Raw genomic sequence first — 23,064 nt, 5'->3', positions numbered from 1 at the left:
ACGATCCGCCGGCATCGATGCCGGCGTGACCACGAGAAAGCACACCACGCGTCTTTTCTTTTAGACCACATGGTAACAAAAAATCCCTTACCTTGGGCTTTCGTCGAGGCATTTCAAAGCTTGGAAATTGAAGACGTTACCCCTTATGCTCCACGCCGGTTTACTTCTCAATATGTGTCACCACGCAAGCACAGAACTGACACAACTTCAAGCATAGACTTCCGGCAGCTTAATAATGGAACAGGCGGCGGATTTCTCCGCGTGCGTCTATTTGTCGTGCAAAAATCCCTCACGTGACCTAATCCTAGGTGCCTAGGGACAGCATCGTTTAGGGATCTTTGAGAACATGCGTCTCCCGCAGGCCGGCTGAGGCAAAGCCACCTAGAAAAAAATGCTCAACCAGACGTACGCGTTCCAATGCGCCCGCACGCGCTGCACCACGCCTGGGCGCGTACGGCGTCAGGCGCGGAGGCTGTTTCGCGTGTCGGCGCGCGGCGGCGTGGAGACCTACAACCGCTAGGATTTTTGCGCCCGCGCCGGAAGCTGCCGCTCGCGTCAGTAGAATGACGCACCTCACATGACCACAGCAAGCCAACGTCACTTCCGGAACGACTCTTCGCGCGACGTTCAGGCAAGCCCGGGTGTGACATGCGTTTCCCCGCAGGCCGGCTGAGGCCGGTGAACAATAGAAGGCAGCATCCACGTGACCCTGCGTTCCCGGATGTTGGTTCCCTAAGTTGGTTTTCAACTGTCCCTATAAGGCCACTAAATACCTAGTGTGTCACGTGATTGGGAAGGTTTCTTCCCTGTATTACTGCCGGAATATACAACAATCCTAGCGCGTGCAATGACGCAGAAACCACGTGCTTCTAAAAGCCGTCTCTCCGCTTCGGAATGGCGCACACGCACGTCTGTGATCGAGCTGGCATCGGCGATGACGATCGTCGCTGCGAATTTTGCAGCAAACTATTCATACAGAGGAAGAACATGCTGCAACACATCAGGAACGTTCACAGAATGGCCGTGGATGTCAATAAATCGATGAAATGCGACGTATGTGGCACTTCCCTGCCTACAATGGAGAAGTATTCGGTGCACCAGATCGCTGCGCACAACATCGAGGCTGACTACGTGCACCTGTGTTCCGGAACAATAAGGGTGAGGAACAGTTTTATTAAGTTTATTCTCAATCATCGTAACCAAATGACGTTTAAACGCAATATTATATGTCGGACTTTTTTAAATTTCTTGTTGCGCAGTGTGCCTCCAAAAGCAGTTGTTTATACCTTGCGCGCCTTTGTTTTTTCTTTCTCCATCTGTTTCGCGAAGAGTATCTCTTGCGCACGTGCCTAATTTATTTCCTTGGGGTATGTTGAAGTTTGTATCCTCGTTAAATATAATTTGTTTGTTTATCCATCTATATATAGTATAGTCATGTGTGCGCGCTGCCAGCGATGCGCTACATGACATACGTTGGCATGGTCTGCTTTCCTGCCCAGCAAGTGGAGTGAAATTTGACGTTTGCACATCTTTTTTTCTTTTTTTTTAAGCGACAGGAGTAAGCTGTTCTGCGTTCTGACGTTGATCTGTGCCACATGCGTGCGTGGCCTAGTCTTCGCCTCAATGCACGTTGCAATGCGGCAGAGACGCAGAACCGGGACCATATTTGAATTTGCGGATGTCGCCGGGATGGTTTCCCAGCGTATTGTTGGCAAACTCTTTAGTAGTACATTTCATAGAATAGAGCGAAATGTGACGCTCACGCACCCTCCCCCCCCCCCTTCTTTTTTTTTTCTTAAACGAGAGGACGGATTTCCTGTGCGTTCTCACGTTGCTTTGCGCTACTTGCGTGCGTGGTACAGTCTTCGCCTCAGTGCCGACCGCAATACACTTGCAATTGTGGCTGTCAGCGGCTTGGTCTCCCGGCGTACTTTGGGAAAATTCTTTAGTAGTACCACAGTCCTTCAATTGAAGGACTCTGGTTGTAGATTTCATAAAAAAGAGCCAAATTTGACACACGCGCAATCCTTTTTTCTTTAAGAAGAGTGTGTTAGGGGGCTACTTGGTAAGACACCTTTTTGTGAACTTAAACTACGCTTGGGAAAAGACACCAACGTAGAAGAAGACAGGACGAACGCAGACTAGCAACTGGTTTATTGAAATCACACATAATGCTGCCTCTTCGAACCAGGCGCATGCCCAAGCCAGATCATAACCGCGTGACCATGGAACACTCCCTCGCCAAGCCCCTATCTACAGTAAAAATTCAAGCTCTTCTTGAAAAGAAGGAGCTTTTCAAGAAGAAACTGAGGGAAGGGATTCACACTGTTCTGGGGCGTAGCTTGCACCACGTGCTCTCAGTTCGTCTTTGTCTTATCGTAACAGCATTGCTGTGAATGTACAGTCTGATTCAATATTGAGGAAGGAGTGAGCATAGATCATGCTTAAGTTTCATACTTGTTTCTTATTAAAACAAAACTAATATGATAAATTTCTTGAAGTTATGGCGCATTGCATATTTGAAATTCAATTTTAACAGAAATTTGAGCAATATCAAGGGTGACCTCATGACACAGTCGAGTTGAAGGTGAGGGAGTAAAATAAATGCTACATTAGCCCGTGTCCAAAGCCTTCAAAGTGATTATTTTTGTTTGCATCTCTCTCCCCAAAGTACTTGTCACCATGTGCTTTGTGCTTGTATTACAGAATTTCATGAATGGAAAGCAGAAAAAGAGGGTAGCCAAAACTGCTGGTTCATTTTGCCCAGGGACGCCAAAAAGCTGGCCAGTGGAGAGACAAGGATCCACTATTACTGTAATAGATCAGGCGAGGCAAGGAAAAAGGAAGGTCATAGTGACCGTCGGGAGAAAAGTCGGGGGAGCTGTAGGTCTGGTAAGATATGTCTTTCATTCATTACCATCACAATGGACAACACTCAGAGTCCGACACCTGAAAGCACCACCATAAAAGTCAGGTATCAAAAAAACCATTATGGTCATAAACCAGAAATTCAGCACTTGGGAATGAGTGACAAGGAAAAGGCCAGCGTAGCAGAGAACCTAGAAAGGGGTGTGCCCATGAAAACCATTCTAAAGCGAATAAGAACATCTGTGGCATCCAAGCTGAGGCCAGTGCACTTGGTAGAGTGCTCAACCCTGCATAACATCAAACGGCAGTTTAACATTGCTGCTCCTGAACGTTGTCACACTAATGACGCTGTCAGTGTAGACATGTGGGTGCTTGTGATGAAAGAAAAAGGTGAAACACTTGTCCGCCTGTACAAGGCACAAGGTGCAGTGGACCCAAGTGGTACATTTTCTTCAGCAGACTTTGCTCTTGTTCTGATGACAGAGCCTCAGAAGGAGCTACTAGAAAAATTGGGCCCTGCAGGGACTGTATGTCTTGACTCTACACATGGAACTATAGAGTACCTGTTTGAACTGACCACTCTTCTGGTGCTAGATAAAGTAGCATCAGTTGTAGCTATAGCTTATTTCATCTGCAACCAGATGAACAAGCACACTTTGACAGCATTCTTCAAATATCTGGAGTCGGCCATGGCCAAAAAAGTGGCCGCTAAGACGTTGATATCTGATGATGCCTCGCAATTCTACAAAGCATGGTCCAGGGTCATGGGTGCCGCAAAACAGAAACTTCTCTGTGCCTGGCATGTGGATAACAATCGGCGTAAGAAGACACTCGAGTGTGTAGACAAACAGCTAAGGCCACATGTTTACCATAGTGTGTGGCTACTCTTATATTTCCTCACGGAAAAGGCATTTGAAGATTATTTTAAGCAATTCCTTTCTAGTGAGGAAGAAAAACTGAGGGACTTCCTGAAGTACTTCAAAGACCACTATGCAGTTAGGCTGCAAGAGTGGGCCTATCGCTTTAGGACTAGAGTAGCTGTCAACACTAACATGCACCTTGAGAGCAGGCACAGGACGTTAAAGCATACTATGCTGGAGAGAAAACAGAATAAGCATGGTGACAAACTAATTTCTGCCCTCATGGACTTGACAAATCATTTTTAATGAAAAGGGCTAGCCAGATGATGAAAGGGGCAAAGGGTAAGAAGCTGAGAACAATTCAGAAGAACCACAGGTCTGGCAGTGAAATGGCAGCTTGTGCCAATAAATGAAGATGGCATATGGACTGTGCCATCTCAGTCTATTAAAGGGCTCTCATATAAAGTGTCAAAAGTGAAAGATGGTGCTTGCTGTCCTTTGAGATGCAAGGAATGCGCAGTGTGTGTGCAAGCACAGTCACTCTGTGGTCATCGCTAATCCAACTAGCAGCAACAAGGCCCATGAGAGCTCACCCAAAGAAGCATGTGAGGCAAGTCGGGCATTGCACATTGTACAGAGTATAACAAAGCTGGAAGCAGCCAAAGCAGTGTCAAGCTCAACACTCTTAAGAGCAAAAATGGACTCAGTCAGACAGGCAATATCAGATGGTGAAGTCTCTGAGGGTGTGGCTGAGAAGGCAAACAATTTGTTTTAGCCAGTTTTCATGCTTGTGGAAAGTGAAAGTGACCCAAAAAGAAAGATGCCAGACCATTCAAATGAACCAGCCAACAAAAAAGTTGTGCACCTGTTAAGATTTCACTCCACAAAAACCCCTAGATTGTCGCAGCCATCATCTAGCCTTTCAAGGTCCACTGAAGCTCAAAAGGAAGTCCTTAAATAGCAGCTTATGGACAGCAACATAGAAACTGAAGAGATAACCACGTCAGCAGGGCACGATTACTGGTAACAAGCCTCCAGTGCAGTTAGGAAGAGAGAAGTGGTGCAGTAGTGCTGTGCTGTCATGCCTTATAGAAGCAGGTTGAGGGCTCGCATATAAACAAATCATGACATGTGGTCTCTGATGCTTAGCCCGTCTGTTTTTGTCTGTGGTGTGCAGCCATATGTCACAGCTGGATGGTATGTGTGTTACGAGAGATGCCTCCATGCTTGTTGTATGAGCTGCTGGTAAGTGTTCTGTGAAAATAGGTACAGACCCAGTGGTTATCTCTGGTATGTGGCAGCTGTTGGATAGTAGTGTGTTAGAGCACGCCTCCATGCTTGTCATATGAGCCTCTGGTAAGTATGTCTGTACATAGATGTAAGGAAGCGCATTGGATGGTGTGTAGTGTTTCAGTGTGCAAAAGCCTCCAATGTGTTTTGCTACTTATAAATTTGTGTAAACACTCAGTAGCGCAGTAGTCATAATGTTGCACTGCTGAGCTCAAGCCTCGGGTTCAATCACAGCAAAGGTGGCTGCATTTCAGTGGTGGTGAAATGAAAAAAAAAGTGTGTAGTTGAATTCAAGTGCACATCACAGAACCCAAGGTGGTCAAATAATACTGAGTCCCGCACTGTGGCATGCCTCATAATGCGATCTAGATGTTGTGTTCCATGTGATGTTCTTTATTGCCCATTTGAATAAACTTTTATTTTTCAGATTACCAAAATAGAGGGTATATGCAGTGGTGTTGTGTGCAGTCTGGATAAGTTGCTCTGGTCATGAGCACTCAATGAAAACTTCTGCATATTTGGCTGCAGCAGACAGTGTCATAATTATAGTAAAGACTATGCAGAAAGCTTTAGGCCACTCTACATATCAGATCAGTTTTATATTGCATCCCTTATGGTGCTTATGGTGGCAGAATAATAATTGGCAATGCTTCCTTACACATTTAATATTTTTCTTTTTTTCTTTTGGAAGAGCAACCTTGGAAGAATAATCTACAACAATGCTCCTACCTTCTCTTTCACTGTCTCCCCATTTCTTTTCTACACTTCAACTTCATTCTACGCACTATCTTATTCTCCTCTGCATCCTACATTGACGGTGTGGGAAAGTGAGCTAAGAGTGCATAAAGATTGCTGTGCAGAACTTAATTGCAGCACTGACGAAGACAAATTTTTGTCAAAAGGTTCATTACAGCTACATTCCCCCTCCAAACACTGTTTATCACTTCAAGCCTTCATATTCCTGTGAGCTTTTGTCTCGTTTAACAGTTGTAACAGTCATACTATTTATTACTATCAATAGCCAGCATACATTTAGCACTGCAAAGTGCTGTTTAGAAGACGTGTGAGTTTCTACTTCCCTTATGATAAATACTCCAGACATTCAGTCTCTAATTTATGAAAATCTTTCAAACATTGCCAGTGATGACCACCATGTGGGTTAATGTCGGCATGGGACTGAGGCTTTCCCGCAAAAAGAACAGTTATGTTTTGCTCATATCATGTGACTGGCAGTTTCTGCTGTAATTTTTGCACATGTCAACTGCACTGTGAAGAGTTCGTTTCTGTGAATATGTGCTGGCCTGATTCTTCTTAATCACGCATTTCAGATCTTGTGCTGTGAGATGAGGAGGTGTAAAATAAAAACACCGTGTAGATTTCACAATGCCTTTAAGAAACCACGCAAAGCTTGGAGATGAAGCATTACATGCAACTTGAACCAAGTGTCTGGACACAGCAAGTGAAAGTTGTTTTGTCATGAGTGAGGGTGTCGGCGTTACTTGTAACTGCCTTTAAATAAAAGTTTGTTTCAAAACAGTGGCTCAACTCTGTGTTCCCCCGGTAAAAAACAAAACCATTGGGATTTGCAATTCTCTTTTTAAACATAATTGACCAATATGAATAAAAAAAAACTTTATGAATCAAGATATAAGCTTGCCATACCATGGAAGCACTTGAAACTCCTTTTGAGAAGCTTACTCATACGCGAACACACTATAGCAATTATTTTCAATCGTATACCCACAATTTGCCTCGTCACCATGTCAAGTTTCAAGGCAGATTTTTTTTTAGACTCCAGGAAGCCGTATGCTTAATTCTATCCATTCTTTACTGCATTGCATTTGATTTTCTATAACAAATAAAATTGAATTCTCCATTGATTGCACCGACGCTCACGTTATAATTATATGCTATTATTATTGACTAGTCTTTTATATATATTCTTGGAGGGTGGGGGCTGCACTGGTGGCGTTCTACGAATTTGCGCCGCGTGTTTGTGCGGGTAAACTTAAGCGCAGAATTTTTTTTTGCGCGTTATGAAAACAATGCACTGCAGGTATTTTAATTAATGCAACGAGCTGTATGAAATATCAGTCAAGGGGTTGGAAACGTCGCTATAGAGAATCCCGACTATTTTCTTTTGCGTGTGTGTATTTTGAGTTGATGCACAGTTCTCTTTATTTACTTATTTTGGCTACATTGCGCAAATTGCGCTTCCATAGAATAAAGAAACGCGCTTCCGCGCGCTTGCCAACTCGATCGCAAGGGCACAGCCTGATCAACATCAATATCAGCAGCAATGGCGGATTTGCGCTTGCCGTGGCGCTTGCGAAGTTTTCAATAGTTTTCGCCTTTTAAGTGATTCTTTTGCTATTTTAACGTGTGGAGGTTCATTGTACGTCTGTTTTTTCAAGTTTGGCATGTATTTTAACACATGTGAAGGTGTAGTCTTTTCTTCTTCAGCGGATATATGTACAAGACCCCGTTCACCGTCTATCAGGTAAGATGTGTACGTATGCTACACGCAAGCGTAGTGCTTCATTAAGCCACAGTGCACTACAAAGTTAAGCATGAACGGTACACAAAATTCACAAGTTCTAAGTATTGCCAAGAACAACCATTGATTGGCGAAGTTCTCACAGGCGTTGCAGAAGTTGTTGGGCGCGGCAGTGCTGAACGTAGCGTTAGCGGCTTAAATCGTGTTTTTTTACTAGTAACAACGTGTCACTATTTCATATTATTGGCGGCGTCTCCAGGACCCCAAATCGGTAACGGGGACACCAGAGCTAGAACCTGGACTGGTCCATAAGTTGGGGCTCGCCGAGGCCTGCGCGTGCTAGTAGTATATCTATGATGCCCGTAGGCTGTGTGTAAGTCGTACTTCCCGAATTTTCTGACGCATTTTAAGATCAGCTGTCCGCTTTCGCGGACAAAAAAAGGAGGAGTCAGGGTGGTCCGTGGGTTGGGGCAACATAACCTGCTTCCAGTTTGGGACCGCCCTGCTTCCAGTTTTGATCCCTCCGCTACCCCTTGGGTACCCTGCCGCCTCCTTGATTATAATCTAATGCTCTCCTGAGGCCTCTGTTTGCCGGTTACATGTGCCCTCCTGGAGCAGTACTTGTAAATGAATCCGATCTATCGTCGCAACGAAAAAAGCGCCCCGCGACTTCTACAACACCAGTCAGAACCTTGTCCATTGGTTTACCTATGTGTGGCCGCAAATACCTGAAACTCAATGCCAGTTCAACATATTTGTTGGCAAGGGTGTCAGGTCGTTGCTTTGTGTGGAATCGGCCTTTTCTCAATTCTTAAGAATTTAACTGGAATGCACCTGACCAGTGCTGCTCTGTGGTGCTTGCCACCAATCCCTTGGACAGGGAAGACATGAGTATCCCTGTGCATACACTTTATACGCAGTGGTGTGACCGCTTCCTTTGGGAAACTACCACGTTAGCGATATTGTGAGCGCAATGTGGCTTTCCTTCATCTTCCTCATCCGTACGTAGTGTGTCGCTTCTTCCTCGCCATAGCTCTAGCTCGGCAAGAATAAAGCGGTTCCTTAGAAGTGCTGAAGGTGCTAGGGTTCTGCATACCAAGAGCGTATAAGGTAACAGTGCTTGTGCCTTTAATATGTCGCATTCGATCATTTTGAGACGTGGTGGTGTTCATGCGTTAGCACGATTCCAGGACATCCACAATGTAAGAGGTACATGATTCTCTAATTGTATACTCTCTCCAGGCCTTTCTCACAACCTCAGCACAAGTAGTGGGAGCATAAAAAAACTGACAAAGCTGGTGCATGAATGTTGCCCAGTCAGAGAGATCTGGCTCTTGGATCAAAGCCAATTTTTTTTTTACATTGTAGAGGCAGACAGGCATGCTGTGAAGTTTCTAAGAACTGTCCCACCATTGCTGACTCTGTTGTACATTTATCAAACCACTTGATTCTCACCAAGCTCAAGCTATGGTGACAAAGATGCGCCACATGCTTTACAGTCACATATTGCACTCGCAATACATCTGTTATGCCAGTTTGCCGAAATGAGCATGCACAGTAGTGACGAATTCACTATGCGTGCACAGGGATTTGCCTTTCCTGTCCTATGGGCTGTTGGCAAGCATCACAATGCTACACTCGTCAGGTACACCTCAGCTTTCAGTATGTTTACATTCGGTTGCATGAACATGGAGGGAGTGCGTTCGCTGTAATCAGTACCACACATTTTGCTAATGTAGGCTTGAGTGGCTTTCCCATGCCTCCACTGAATAGTCGGAATACTTCCATGTATGATAGAATGATGAGCATTTAACCTCCAGACATGCAGCAGTCTTTAGACCACTGCAAGGCAGAAGCAGCCTTCTCACCATGTTCACGCTCAAATAAATCGATTATTAAGGCATTTTATGGGCCTCCCAAACCGCCTGCACCACCTGAATGATGTCACTTGTTGTTGCACCTGGCTGTTCATTTCATTTGGCATCCCCTGTTCGCACATATTCGTTTCCAATAATTCAAGAAAATTGCAGGGCTGGTTCGCAATCTTTTCTGTTTTCCTTATTTTTTTATGCGAAGCATATTACTAGAGCTCAACCCCGCTCCTCAGGCGCGGCGGTGTCGCCTTCAATACCACGTGGCACCGTGACGTCACGACAGAGGAGAAACGGGGCTCCAACTCGCGCCGTCACTCGTGGTGTCGCCTTCAAGGCTGACCACGTGACACCGTGACGTCACGACAGAGGAGAAACGGGGCTCCAACTCGCGCCGTCGCTCGCGGCGTCACGGCGGTATATAAGCAGCTGCGCTTGCCTCTGCTAGACACTCACGAGGTGAGATGCCTCCTGGAGACAGAGCTGCTCATTGGAATGAGAAGCGAAGGTTGCGGCGTGCTACAGAGACTGTTTCTAGGTGGCTTTGCTACGGCGCAGCGACTACGCGCCCCGCATTGGACGCGGTGAGCGTCGAGCAACGCAGCGTTTGGCGCGACAAGGAAATGTGCGCCTGAGCAAGCGCCGCATGCCTGAGCCGACGCCGACGACACCGGCTTTTCTGCGACACAAGCTCCTTAACCCTGTCGCGTTAAAATAAAGGCTAGTATGCTTCGCATCCTGGGCTTAACCTTAGCTAAGCCACAGCCAGTTTTTTTATGGCCTTGTAAAACTGAGAAACGATAATGAAAAAAAGAAACAAAGGCTGCCTTCCTGTTCACCAGTGAAAGCATTGTTGCTTAGAAAGAGGCGCAGAAAAAGATGTATATGCATGTCGGACAGCCTGCACAAGGTTTTATCTTTGTCTCTTCAAACATCGCGTACCTGCGTCAGTGGACTCGCTGTTCTGTAGCATTATCCCTGGCAGCGGAATCACTGTCCCAGAGCTCTAAAGAGTCATCGGAAGCACAGTGCTAAACCTTCATCCTTGAAATGTGAAGAACGTCACTGGACAGGACGAGAGATGACAAGGTGAGACTGATTGGGGCAATGTTGTGGTGATGGGTGCCACCTGGTTGAGCGCACAGTATGGTCCCCTGTCCTGAGAAAAGCTTTTCTGGGAGCTCTACACAGTGGAAAGGGGACCAGAGAAGTACAAGCGCACCAGGGGAGAAATGAAAGTCGCATTGTGAAGCATGGTACTGTCATTTCTGCTTGCTTCATGACGCAGTAATGATAGTCGCAGCACAATATTTACAATTTATTCTGGCAACTCACGATATGCAAGTGAATGCTGCTTACTCTGATCATGTGGCTGCGTTTCAGTGCTTGGATATTTAAGGCCACGTTGCAAAATGCACAAGTGATTTATAATCGACTTCGTATACACAGAAAATACAAGAACACTTCTAATAACACTGAAAAGACAGAGCATTCATGGCGTCGTTCAAGCTCAGTGTCCTTGAGCGTGCACAAGAACTAGTCTAACTGATGTTATGACTGGCCTGTGTGGTCAACGATTTGTGTCGCGCCACCAAAGCAACAGCGAAAGGCTGGACCCTTTAGATACGCCGAGCCGCCTGCACCGTTGGAAAACGCCTAGGAGGCCCCAATAGCAATAAGACCTTATCATTTGTGCAGGCATTTTCGCCTTCTTACCCACGGCTTGCACAACACCCTGATGTCTGCTTAGTCTCCACAGTGTTGTCTCCCTTCAGCAAGTGGGACGATTAAGCTTCGTGTGTGCATTCGTTCTTTCTCTTCGTCCTCGGCAGGGAAGATGCCAGCGTTGTGTGCGTGTGTGTGTGTGTATGCGCATGTCAGTGCCTTTCCTTCTACTGAGCCAGTGGGGGTTAGAAAATTCGTTGAACACTTCCATGTATCGAGCGGCAGCCGCCAGCGTGGAGAGTGTTTTCTCTCTCCTTTTCTTGAGCGAGGGCATTCCAAACACTATAAAGGACGTCTTCGCTAATGGACTTCAGCCTTCAGTTTTTGAGCAAACTAGCATGTCTGTCGCTCACCATCGGGAAACTTGCAGAGTTGACCACTCCGTAACAATGTGAAGTAAACATCCATTGCTACTCGTTGCATTGTTGCCGTATCTCCTGCCTGGCCCCCTCGGGACTCATGAGCCGCTGCAAAATGTAGTCAGCGGCACGATCCGACAACCAATGGTAAGCTCCAGACCACCAAGCCCACGCTACTTCCACAGTCTTGGGTTCCCATCTTTAATACGGAGCAGCAGCAAAAAAAGAATTGACATTTGTGAATAAGGTATGTGGATGTGGGCTGCTTCCCTTGAACATAGGAGGCAAATGCCTTCAGGAAGTTCAGTTGCACTTTGTTATATGAAAAGGTGTCTCACCAAGATTGGAAGTTGCAAACCGACAAGTGCAATGCATAGATCACACACTAACAATCCTGTCTCCAAATTATCAAAATGATGCACAGTGGGAAAACAACTGAAATTTTAAACAAAACCCATCATGGTCTCAACGAAGCCCTGCTTCAGCCAGTCAAGGTTACATGCACAAATGTCTCTATGTAAAACGGGCTGCCTGCAATATCACCAACCATGGCACGTGACTTTCGCAAGCCAACCAATGTTAAATGCCATCCCTGGATGTGTGCCCCACAGCAAAAAAGGAAGAGAAGAAAAAAAGGAAAGAAAAGACGGCTCGTCATGCGAGTGTGACGTGAACCCTTGGCTCCGTCATGGGGGAAGATGAAGAAGGAAGATCACTTGGAGGCAAAGGGGTTGAGTGCCGTCGCTTTTAGCACTCGCCTCCTGGCAGCGTGAAAATGCAACATTTCAATTTCTTCCATTTCCTTTAATAATGAACTAATTAGAAATATTTGTTTGAGGAAATGCTCCCTTGATAGCATCTTACAACTTCCAATGTACCTATAACTAAAATTTGCCATGGTGCTTAATGAGAGGGGCTTTTTCAGCCCAAATTAGATCCTGCAGACTATAGTACTGTATGGAAAATATGGTACATGGAACTGTAAAATTTAATTTTCCACAGCAATTTCTACCTGTGCAGTTGGAGTTGGCTTTGTCGTAGCATAGATATGAGGACCGTGAAACAACCTTTATTCCCTGAAGATCCTGTCCTGTAGTATATTTGAGCATTTACATAAAGGCATGGAGACTCTCAGTGTGTTGCAGTCTAAGTGGCAGCATATAGGTGGTGTGTGCTGCCTGTAGAGATGCCACTGTAAGCCATCTATGTATTGGCGGATTTCTGAATTGTGGATGGGAGAAGGCTCATGGTTGTTCTGCCTTTGCACCAAGCACTGCAGAGCACAGTGCTACAATTTTCTGTTTGTGCAGTTTGAAGAAAATTATTCCTGCAGTGGCAGTGACTACACAGAAAATGCGCCCTACGAGAGTGGACAGAGTTCCAATGTGACTGTGGTTTGAAATGGTCCAGCCCCTGTGTATACAAGCACCGATTTTCCCAGACAAATGTGACAGTGCCTGGCTTTGAATGCAGTGTGCTGCTTCATAAATATTGCAGTTGCCCAGCGCTAAGCTGCCTGGATTATGTGGTTGCCATAATGACATCTCTGTACCCGTGGGACAAATATTTGCACTCGAAATAGCGACAGCAGCCATGCATTTCCTGCTGACATAGAATTATGTTCCACAATGTCATCTGATGTATGCACATGCTGTGATGTGGTTGGTGTGGCCATGCTCTTTTTTCCTCCCTTCATGTATGCTGGTGAACTGCCACTAGTTACAGATGTCTGCAAGGAGTGCACACTGTGCGAGTGCTGCACATGAATTGAAATTACGATCACCACAGTGATGATAAAGGACACATTGAAAGGTAATCTGACAACACTTATCAAGACTGTGTACAACTTTTCTGTGAAAGATTTCCTCAGGGTTGACAAAAACCATCTTAGGGACCATTTAATGGGGTGTTACCGCCCACATTATGAGATGGAAGAAAAGGAAGCCATTAGGATTTCTCTGGTGGTGCAAGGTGCTCAAATAGATGGCTTTGAATTGCAGTAGACATATATATTATCATTCTTTCTGTCTGGGCACATAACTTCTTTGCCAACCTCTCTGTCATCTCTGTAGCACATTAATTTAGGATAGTAACTCCACTCTGACGCAGGAGATGAAAGTGCATGCCAGACATGCTGACCACACTGACTTGGAGAGTGCCACTTTCTTAAATGTGGCAAAAGTCTGTGTTTTGGGCGAAATAAGAGCTCATAGGCAATTTTCATCTGTGATAAACGGAAACATGTGCTGCCAGTGGTCAGACGTCATTGAAGTCGAGCTTCTCAAGCAAGTTGATGCCATCGAGAAGACCAAAGAAGCCAGTGATGAGCCATTGCGCGCAGCAGCTTCAGATGGCAAAGTCCAGCTGGGGTTTCTCTGCACAAGGTCACCAAGTGGCATTCCTAAGTAACGGATATTTTTTACCCTAAACTGCTACCCTAGAGTGGCTGGAACATGCACCGTTCGTTCCAAGCATGCAGCTGTTATCAAAGCTTAGTTTAGTCAATTATTGAGGCTTAAGATGGTTTTAATGAATGTACATTAGGAAACAATTGTAAAAGAATGTAAAAAAAATTTGAACTGTGTTGACTCTTTGGTGGCATACTGTTGCTATTCCTGGAGTTACGTCCTCAAATGACTTATGCTCCAGGCATTTGAGTAAAAACTATGGGTGTGGAAATATCAATTTTTTTAATTTCAAAGCTAATTCGAATGAAACCTAAGTGCGAAGCGAATATTTTTCGAATATGAATACTGTCGGTATTGCAAAAATCCATTTCTTTTCATCAACCAGAGGTGCAAAATAGTTATACTACATAGACTGCATAGCGAATAATGTACAGGGATATTATGCTTCGTGGTTAACAAAATTCTCTAATACAACACTTTTGTTTGACAATGTCATAATTGTAGTTACTTAATGTTTCATGAAGCAAGGACAACAGCTCAACATGTTCGAAGAGCAGTGACACCTAGTGCATGTCACCATCGATTCAGACATCAAAAAGAGCTGCTTAAGTGTCTGGTATCAGCAGGTCGCTCTTCGCAAGCCGAGCCAACAGTGGGCACCACGCTTACACCATCGCTTAAACGGATCTTCTTTTTGGACCAAAATGTCATCATGCAAACATCTTTGAACCTGCGATTGTGGTAGTGAAAATTTCTGCCACGAGTGAAAATTTCTGCTGGTTGATAAGCTCATCAGAGTCTTTCCACAGTGCTGATGTGGAAGTGGTCCGTTCAGAAGCTTTTGTTGAATGCATACTTCGGTTCCTTGGTGATGAAATCACCCTTCCTTTCTCTAAATCCAAGGGCGAGATTTCGCATTCTGAATGTTTGCTTGCGCTCTCATTATTCGCCTTCACTGTGCTTTCGTCAGCGGTCGTCTGCTTGGTGAAGCGGGAGCGCCAATTGAACACTGCCTACTCACTGATGTAGGAGGTGAAGCAAACATTCAGAAAGTTAGAAGCTGGCGAAATTTCATCCCAGGTTGTTAATCCAGTTTGGCATTGAAGCATCCTGGTAGTATTAAAGTACTTTAGAATGAGGTTCCAGAAGCATTGCCAAGTTTGCCACTTGGTGAAATTTGTAGTTTGGAACAATTTAGGCTCTTGCCGAGATTAGCAGTGAACACAGAGGTTTTCACATGGCGATTGGTGTTGTCCAAATGCATGAAGAGGTCACAGTATAGGTACTTAAGCTAGTGTCGGGTAACCATAAGCACCCGCAGGGGCCCCGTGACAGTGTCTCCTTTAACTTCAGATATGCTTCACTGCATGATGATAAATATGCTTCGCCGCATAACACGACTTTGCTGCAGCAAAGGTGACTTAAACCGACAACAGCCGAGAAGGTGCAAATAGCACTGCGCTGCCTGGTTCTTGCTGTTGGCCTTATTTTTCTTCTTTTCACAGTGTCCTTACTGTAAGTGCACTCCAGAGTTACAATGCAGGAATATGCATGTGTGCACAAGCTTTCTTTCAAGAGTAACTCACGATCATAAGTTACGTCATCATCGTTTCGTACTATGTTACGGCATCATAAGCGAGACATAATAAAGGGGGCCTCAAAGGCTGCGGGAGAGACTAATCTTTTGTGCGAGATTCTGGTATCTTTGCTGCACGCAGTGCAATATTATATGACTCTCATGTCTATGGTGGCATTGTCGATTATGAATGTTTCCTTACTGCGTTAAAAAATGTGTAGTGCATCTTTCAGATAATAATGGCATTATAGCTTCAGAGTTGTTCCAAGTTTTGGGGACTTGTTCACTAAAAGTACATTATTAGAAAATCTTTAGAATGTCTAGGTCATAATTGCATTTAAAGAACTGTAAGTCTTCCTACACATAGCAATTAGTAGCTTACTGTGCGATGTTGAAGGTGGTTTTTATTCATAGGCCCTACGCAGAGAGCAGCAACACAATGCCTGGCATGTGACCAGGGTTCGTAACAGTGTTTGCATTTCCAGTGCTCGTAACTGATTCCAGTATTAATGCATAAATTTGCTTTATGAATTCTTTGTAGACAGAAGGTGGTTGAATATTGGTTGCATGAAATGCTCCAATACACACTGTATACGTATAGGGTGTCTCTTATTACCATACAGATTTTCTTGTTTTCAAGTTATGAGCGCGGAAAATGTGGCATTCTTGCAGAGGAATTCCTCTAACGCACTCTCATTTCTTACAAATCTTGAAAGTTGCACCTAATTCAAGATATTCATCATTGAATTTCACTGGTAAATCGAGGCAATATTGGAACTGAGTATGCTGGGAGTGCAGAAAAGAAGGTCCCGCTATCTCATCAGATGGAAACATCTTGGCCAGTCATTGTAGCTGCTGATACGACACACTTTGCCTGGCAAGCATGTGCGTCAGTGTGCCATGTCAGGCTATCATTTAAGCTTTGTCCCACACTTCTTGACAGGGCACTGCCGCCTGATGTGGAGGAGGATGCACCAAGTTTTGATTGTACTCAATTGAGCACGATAATTAATATCTCAAAATAAGTGCAATTTTTGAGATTTAGAAAAAGAAAGGGTGTGCGTTCACATGCGACTGCCTCCAAATATGCCATTTAGAAGGCTGCCGCCAAGTTACTAATAAAAAAGTGACTGAATTTTTCAAAATCAAATTTCTGAAACCCGCATTATTAGCAGCATAGTGTGTCCACCTCACCTAGAAGCTCCTTTGCAAAAACGCCGGGCTCTCCGTGCTCAAAACTTTTTGCTAAATATCTGCATGGTTAAAAAAAGTAGATATGCACAATTGTTTATGCATGAAAGTCGTACACTATCACTTTTCAAGATTTTTGCCCTTCTATGCAACACCAGAAAAATTGGAAATAGAAGCTTCAGGTGACCTAGCTGATGTGCAAGTTGCATGGCCATATTATTAATTTTTCGCTATTACCTTTTACTGTGATGTCGCCACTGCAGCAGCTCGATGGCTGTGGCTTTTCATTCCAGGCCACAAAGCTGCACCCAGGTAGAGGCAGAATCCAAAAATGCTTGTGTACTTAAGTATAGCTGCACATTACAGAATCCGAGGCCCTCAACAATCATCCGTAGCCCTCTTGTAGCCTACGAGTTCCTTACATTTTATTGGGATTGAAGAGCAACGTTTGTGCTATATCCCCCTATTTCAGACGAAATAATGTGCGTGCAAAATTATATCTTCATTACTTTACACCATAGTACCAATATATGTCGTGCGTTGATTTTTGATGTCTTTGCATTTGCTATAGCAAGGATTTTTAAACATCAGCCACAAAAGAAAAAATAAATGGTCAAAGAACCAAGAAATGGTGTGTAGCAGCTCCCTTCTTTTTTTAATTGGCGGCAAGTTTTGCACTCGTTGTGTACTTCAAAAGAAGTGTTACCTTCCTGCTTTGGAACTTTGTGGTTTTGTTCTGCCAGCTGCTTGACGAAAAGAAGCAAAATGTACTTCGGATATTCCACAATTCTGTATGCATTTGGTACAATAAAATTTGTTTCAAGAATGGACAAATGCAGTGATGGTTGTATTGAAAACTGCAACATGCCGATTTTAGTTTCATGCTTCATTAACTTTCTCAGAGCCCCAAAGAAAGCATGCGAGGTTTGAAAATATATCATGCGACGAAGTGCTGGCCTGCCATGACATTAGTGCACTCGGTCTAGAGAACTGATTGATGCTGCACATACATTGAACATGGTGGCCATGACCATCCCTCATGAATCGGCATTCCCTGCCTAAACCACCTCACCAACATAGCCTGTTAACAGCAAGAAAGCTGACGAGGCTTCCAAGAATTTCTATGCACTATTAGTATCGCCCTACTGAAATTACTCCATTTGTTTGCTGACAATTGTCTTGACAAAAGTGGAAGCCGAATCGGTTGTGTTCGATCAGTTTTATTTACATACAACCTATTATAATGTGGACCTTTCTTCTCCTCTTCAACTGTTCCACAGCTGCTGCTGCCATCTTGCATGCCACATCGAGGAGGGGGGGGGGGGGGGAGGGGCAATGTACATGGCAGGTGCATGGGAGGATTTTCCAAGGAACTCTGGAAAGCTGTAATCAAATTGTGGACAAAGTTTAAAAAGTCTTAAATACAAAAAGGGTGAAGAGTATTGTAACCTTGTACATGTTGATCACACCACATGTTTCAGCTGCAGCTGTGCCTTGTCTCAACCAAGCTACAGTTCTTGCACTGTTCCGCTTTGGGATACTCAGTATGAATTGATAAGACTAGCTGCTATTCTAGTGGTTGTGCAGGCCACAAGGGAACAGTGCCTGGCCTTTGTGCTCGTATGTGTAAATTTCTCTCTTTCGGTCTCGCCCAAGCCACACCAAAATGTTATCCACAAGTGTCGTGCCAAGAAGGCCTGGCAACATCTCGCATTAAGCCGTTTGACCCATTTTATTACACTGATGCACACGGTGCAACCAAATGTAGGAAATGACATCGCCTAGGTGATTAGTAAATTACCCTTCTAAAATACCACAAGAGCAACTTTGCTGTGGCAAGAGCCTTAGCAAAAACATAAGAGACACAAAAATGAAGGAAAAGCGACACCTTCAAGTTCCCGCACCAACTCACCGTGACAAGTACAGATTTTGACAGTGTCTGCTTGAGCTTAGTTATTTGGAGATACATGCAGTTGAATGCTTTTACGAGCATTGAGATGCCCCACTATGCTAGCTTGCCTTTTATGGCTATAGAAAGTTGTATACTGCCACAAGTCTGCCTATTCCGATTGGAATCTATATTGAAGCTGCTTTGAGCAACAGGTGGTATTCTATTTCAGCGCTAATGATACATTGAGAGTAGTGTGCCTGGAAGGAATAGACAAAAGCATTGCAGAAGCTGCAGTACTTTGTGCTCGCTGAATGATCACACGAGAAGGTAAAGATGCCATCAGAAAGCATCTTTTGTATGGAGTCTCTTTAAAAGAAAAACACTACAACTAGACATGGTGACAGTTGTGGGCAAACTAAAAATATAATGATAGTTCAAGGTGTGGTATGGCATGTTTATGCTATTTCTGAAAAAATAAACACGGCAAGTGTGTCCATGCCAACAATTGACACAGGATATGTGCAGATGCAAAACTGCAATATAGCACCACGCCGTCAAAACGACAGTATGCAAGTGGTGGTCCAGCATCAAAACTTCAATGTCCCTACACTGCAACACTGGGAGGCCATGCTGCGTGACAGAAGCCTGGGTGGCCAGCAGGCACTGCTCTGTCGGGCACAGGACGTGGCAGCAACTATTTCTCCTAAGGATTCAATAAACGGATTTCTCTACCTCACCCGCCATGCGATGCGCCATGTGAGGGAATGACAGTGCCACTACTCTCACAAGATATGGATGGTGCACAACACCACCTTGAGCATCGGAGCGCACGTCTGCCTGTGAGCTCTGTGTACTACAAACACAAGTGGTGCATGCAAGGTAACATTTAACACATCACTGCCAAATGCCATCAACGAACAGAAGCAGCAAAGAAAGCTGCTTACATAATTTTCACAGTGTGTCGGAAATGCATATTTTTTACATCCTGTCTGCATGCCGCATTCTTCATCACTGCTAAAAAGTGCATAGTTGCATGGTACTCTTTTTCTATTTTGTGCACTTTCTTTTGTCTTGAAAAAATAAAGCAGATGTCTCTCAATGAGCCGTAAGTACTAAAGTTGCTCAAAAGGGTAGTTTACTGAATTGATTGCATTTGAGTACTGCAGGCCTAGTTTCTTTCGGTCTTTCTCTTTTAAAGCCTCGGCACAAGTTAGCTGAAACACCCTGTATACTGGACAGCTTGCCTGGCTGCCCGCACCGCCAAGGCGGAGTATCTTACGTTTTTGTGGTGCACTTATCGCCGTCTCGTGGCACCGGTCGTCCATCCTTATCGCGCACATGGCAGCGTCGTCTGGTGTTTCGATTGACTGCAGCAAAGCGGACAGCTCTGGCGGGCGGGAAAAAAAGTGGTCCGCGAGCGATCGGGCTTGCCGCCTCGTTTAACGCCTGCTTTTATCCGCCTGGCTAAGAGCTTTGCCCGGTTTAGCCGCTCCATCTTCGGTGTGAACGTGCCTTTAGAGTAAAAAATCAACAGCTTACGCTTCCACATTTTTCCTTGGTAGCTACATACAATTTTCTTGCTCCTCGTCTTTTAGATGTCTAGGCTCCTCACATTTTAACGTGGCTGAATAGTGCACAAATCAGAAACGCGAGTTTCTGTGGCCTAGCCTTCTCACACTTGCAAGGATACCATCCAAAATTGACCTATTTTTCTTATGGGGTGCCCACTGATTATGAGGATGCTGACATCGAAGGATCTCGAGTGGTTCTCTAGCATTTTGGTGACAAACGGAATACAGTAAATGCCGAGCTACAACTGACTTGATATCTGTCAGCACCAATGAACGCAGTAGTTAGTATTCTCACTAAATTGAGAATCCAGCCCAACAGCAGATGGACACCAGTGGTTTTAATCCCCCGTGTTGGCAAATTTAACTGGCTGAAATCAAGCATTTAAAAGACACGCACTTAGTTCCATCCCTCCAATCTGTGAGCATAATGAAGATCAAAGGTCATGTTATGTGGCTGCAGCACCTTCTGTTCATGCAGCATACCTTGTGTGCAAGCCACATCTATTTACAACAGAAACGGCGCTTTCCACCCGTAAGCAAATGTTTGGAGTTAAAATATGGTAGAACTTTTTATCCAGCCAACGCGTGCACGCTGAAATCCAAGTGGTACAGCCAATATGTGCCTGTTAATTCACTGCAATGCATTGAGACACTTCCGACAACGCACGGCTGTACCAGAAAAGGTTTTAATTTTTTTCACTAATGCCATGTACTTATGAACTTTTATGAATGTACCTGCAGCTTTCGCAGGCTTTCGAGTAGCTCGAGCGTAAAGTGGCCTGCGTGTTATTGCTATTAAGCCGGAGTGCAATAGGAGCCAGTCAAATGAGTAAAACATGAAGTCAGTGTGCACACAAACACTACATGTACCCTTACATGACTTCGTGCCACAGGTAGCTAACAGCTTCCAATTCACAGTTCTTGTAATATGCTTGTGGCAGCCATCTACAGTGATCTATTTGATTTAACGGGGATGTGTATGTTGGCTGAAAAAGAGAAAATATGCTAGGAAATATATTAACACCGATGGATGCAATATATCCTTTCCGGTAGAGTTTTGCACAGAAACGTAAGCAGATTCCATGCATATGTGAAAATCGGTTATAAGTGAAGCCTTTGTAATGTTCAGTAAAATGCAACCACTCGTTCACTTCTATAACTCTGCACACAATGCATGTCCTGGTCTCGTTTAGTTCATTTTTGTCCATACTCGGTTGCTTTCGATGCTGACTTTCCGACTTCTCTGTGGCTGACTCCTTCTTAAATTTCCTTTTGTATACTTAATTTCTTGCCTCTTGTTCTACGTGTCTACCCAGTGGTACATGTTGAGCTGCACTTAACAGGTAATCCAAGTTGCCATTTGGACACATGCCAAGCAGCACATATCCAGTGCCATACACAGTGACCAATATTGGCAGGACTGCAGCAGCCACCACCCACTGAGCAAGGAAGAGGCAAAGAGGGTTTCGTTTCAAGAACCGCTCATTAAAGTGATTCAATCAATCAATCAAAAATATGTAGCAGCTTGCATATGTAGGAATGCGATTTATTCGCGATGCTAACAATTTGATCACCTGTTTTGGTAGCTGTGGGCACGAGACATTTAGACACCTAACCGCACCAAAATTCAACTATTATGAAAACGCGGAATTTCGATCAAGAGAGTCAATTTGCCGCTGTGGTAGTTTGAAGGACGGCGACAGAATAAACCAAACATTGTAGAAAGGGAAGTAAACAATCTGCGCAACCGCTCTATCGATGTGTTTGACAAAGAAATTGACGAAAAAATGTGCTTAACGTGATTCAGAAACATGTCTACACAGGAACGTTCAATGGTAGAAATTACACTTCACCGCTACAGAGTAGCGAAGTTGCCCTGAATAGTGGGACCAATATTTTCCGACCGCCCAACAAAGGGTGAAGTGCGCACAGTATGTACGGCAACACTTGCTTTGTTCGCCGCAGTAATGCCACCCTGTAATGGAGACAACTACGACAAACGGTCTGCATTTCTTCAGCAGCGAGCAGCGAGAAAAAGTGAAACATTTTTTTACCGAGTCAGAAATAAGCCAAGCGTGTTCCTGACGGTATGTAACGGCATGCCGCGGGAAAAAAGGGGTCCATACCTCGGGGTTCAAATCCCGCAGACACGGCATGCGCTTCAGCGTAGCCGTCAATTTGCGGTTGAGCAAGCGACGTTTTTGCATTTTCTGTTCCGCATCAGCATCTTCTAGCCAGCGAGAGAGCACCTTGAAAACCAGCACGACGGGCGCCGTCTCGCTGAACAATCGAGGCCTAAAATTTAAAAGAAAACACAACTATTAGCGCTTATTGTTTCAAGTTTTGTGATTTCAGTAGACTTACCTTGATGTTGTTGCATATTTCTTGTAGATGCATGTTGCTTTCACGGTCATTTCCGCCAACATAAAGAACGGCGAAATCGACACGCTCGAAGCGCATCGTGGAGACAGCCCACGCCAGCCACACTGAATTGTAGCCAGCAAAACTGAATGTGCAGTCTTTAATAGACTCAACTAGGCGCAGGCGCGACCTATTAAAGAATTTAACCTGACTCGCCGACAATGACGCCGCGCAAGGACGGCATGACTGAACACGATCCAGCGAGGCGTAACAAGACCACGCGAACGAACCTACGTGAGCCGCAGAAACCACAGGGATTTAGCAGCAGCACCTAGCAGCGTCTTTCACTAGGCGTACAAGTACCTATATGGGGGCAGGGAGTACGGCACTGGCTCACGTCACATCCGGTTTGCCTCTAAACCGGGTACAGCCGGCCTGCGGGGATACGCTTCTCGGGTAAGGTGGCTAGAATGGGAGGTGTCAGCATCGGCTGGGCTGCGCCGCGTATGGCGGTGCGGCATTTTTTCATGACAGCGACAGGTGGCGCGCTCGTCGTCTCCGAGATAGGGTGCCTCGATGCACGCCCTAGGGTGCCT

The 23,064-nt window shown here is 44.9% G+C and overlaps 1 long non-coding RNA gene across 1 annotated transcript; it reads right to left on the bottom strand.

The window, feature by feature from the left end:
• Window positions 1–17,974: 17,974 nt before the first annotated feature.
• On the bottom strand, window positions 17,975–22,761 carry LOC139052294 (uncharacterized). Its single transcript, XR_011509828.1, has 3 exons — window positions 22,472–22,761; window positions 22,234–22,402; window positions 17,975–18,028 (listed from the first exon to the last, which is right to left on the bottom strand). It is a non-coding gene; the product is annotated as an uncharacterized lncRNA (long non-coding RNA).
• Between the last annotated feature and the right edge of the window lie 303 nt (window positions 22,762–23,064).

This window comes from Dermacentor albipictus, unplaced genomic scaffold (assembly GCF_038994185.2).
Source record: "Dermacentor albipictus isolate Rhodes 1998 colony unplaced genomic scaffold, USDA_Dalb.pri_finalv2 scaffold_21, whole genome shotgun sequence".
NCBI classification, from domain to species: Eukaryota; Metazoa; Arthropoda; class Arachnida; order Ixodida; family Ixodidae; genus Dermacentor; species Dermacentor albipictus.
The sequence above is the reverse complement of the archived record's forward strand: the minus strand, read 5'-3'. Positions and strand labels throughout refer to the sequence as shown.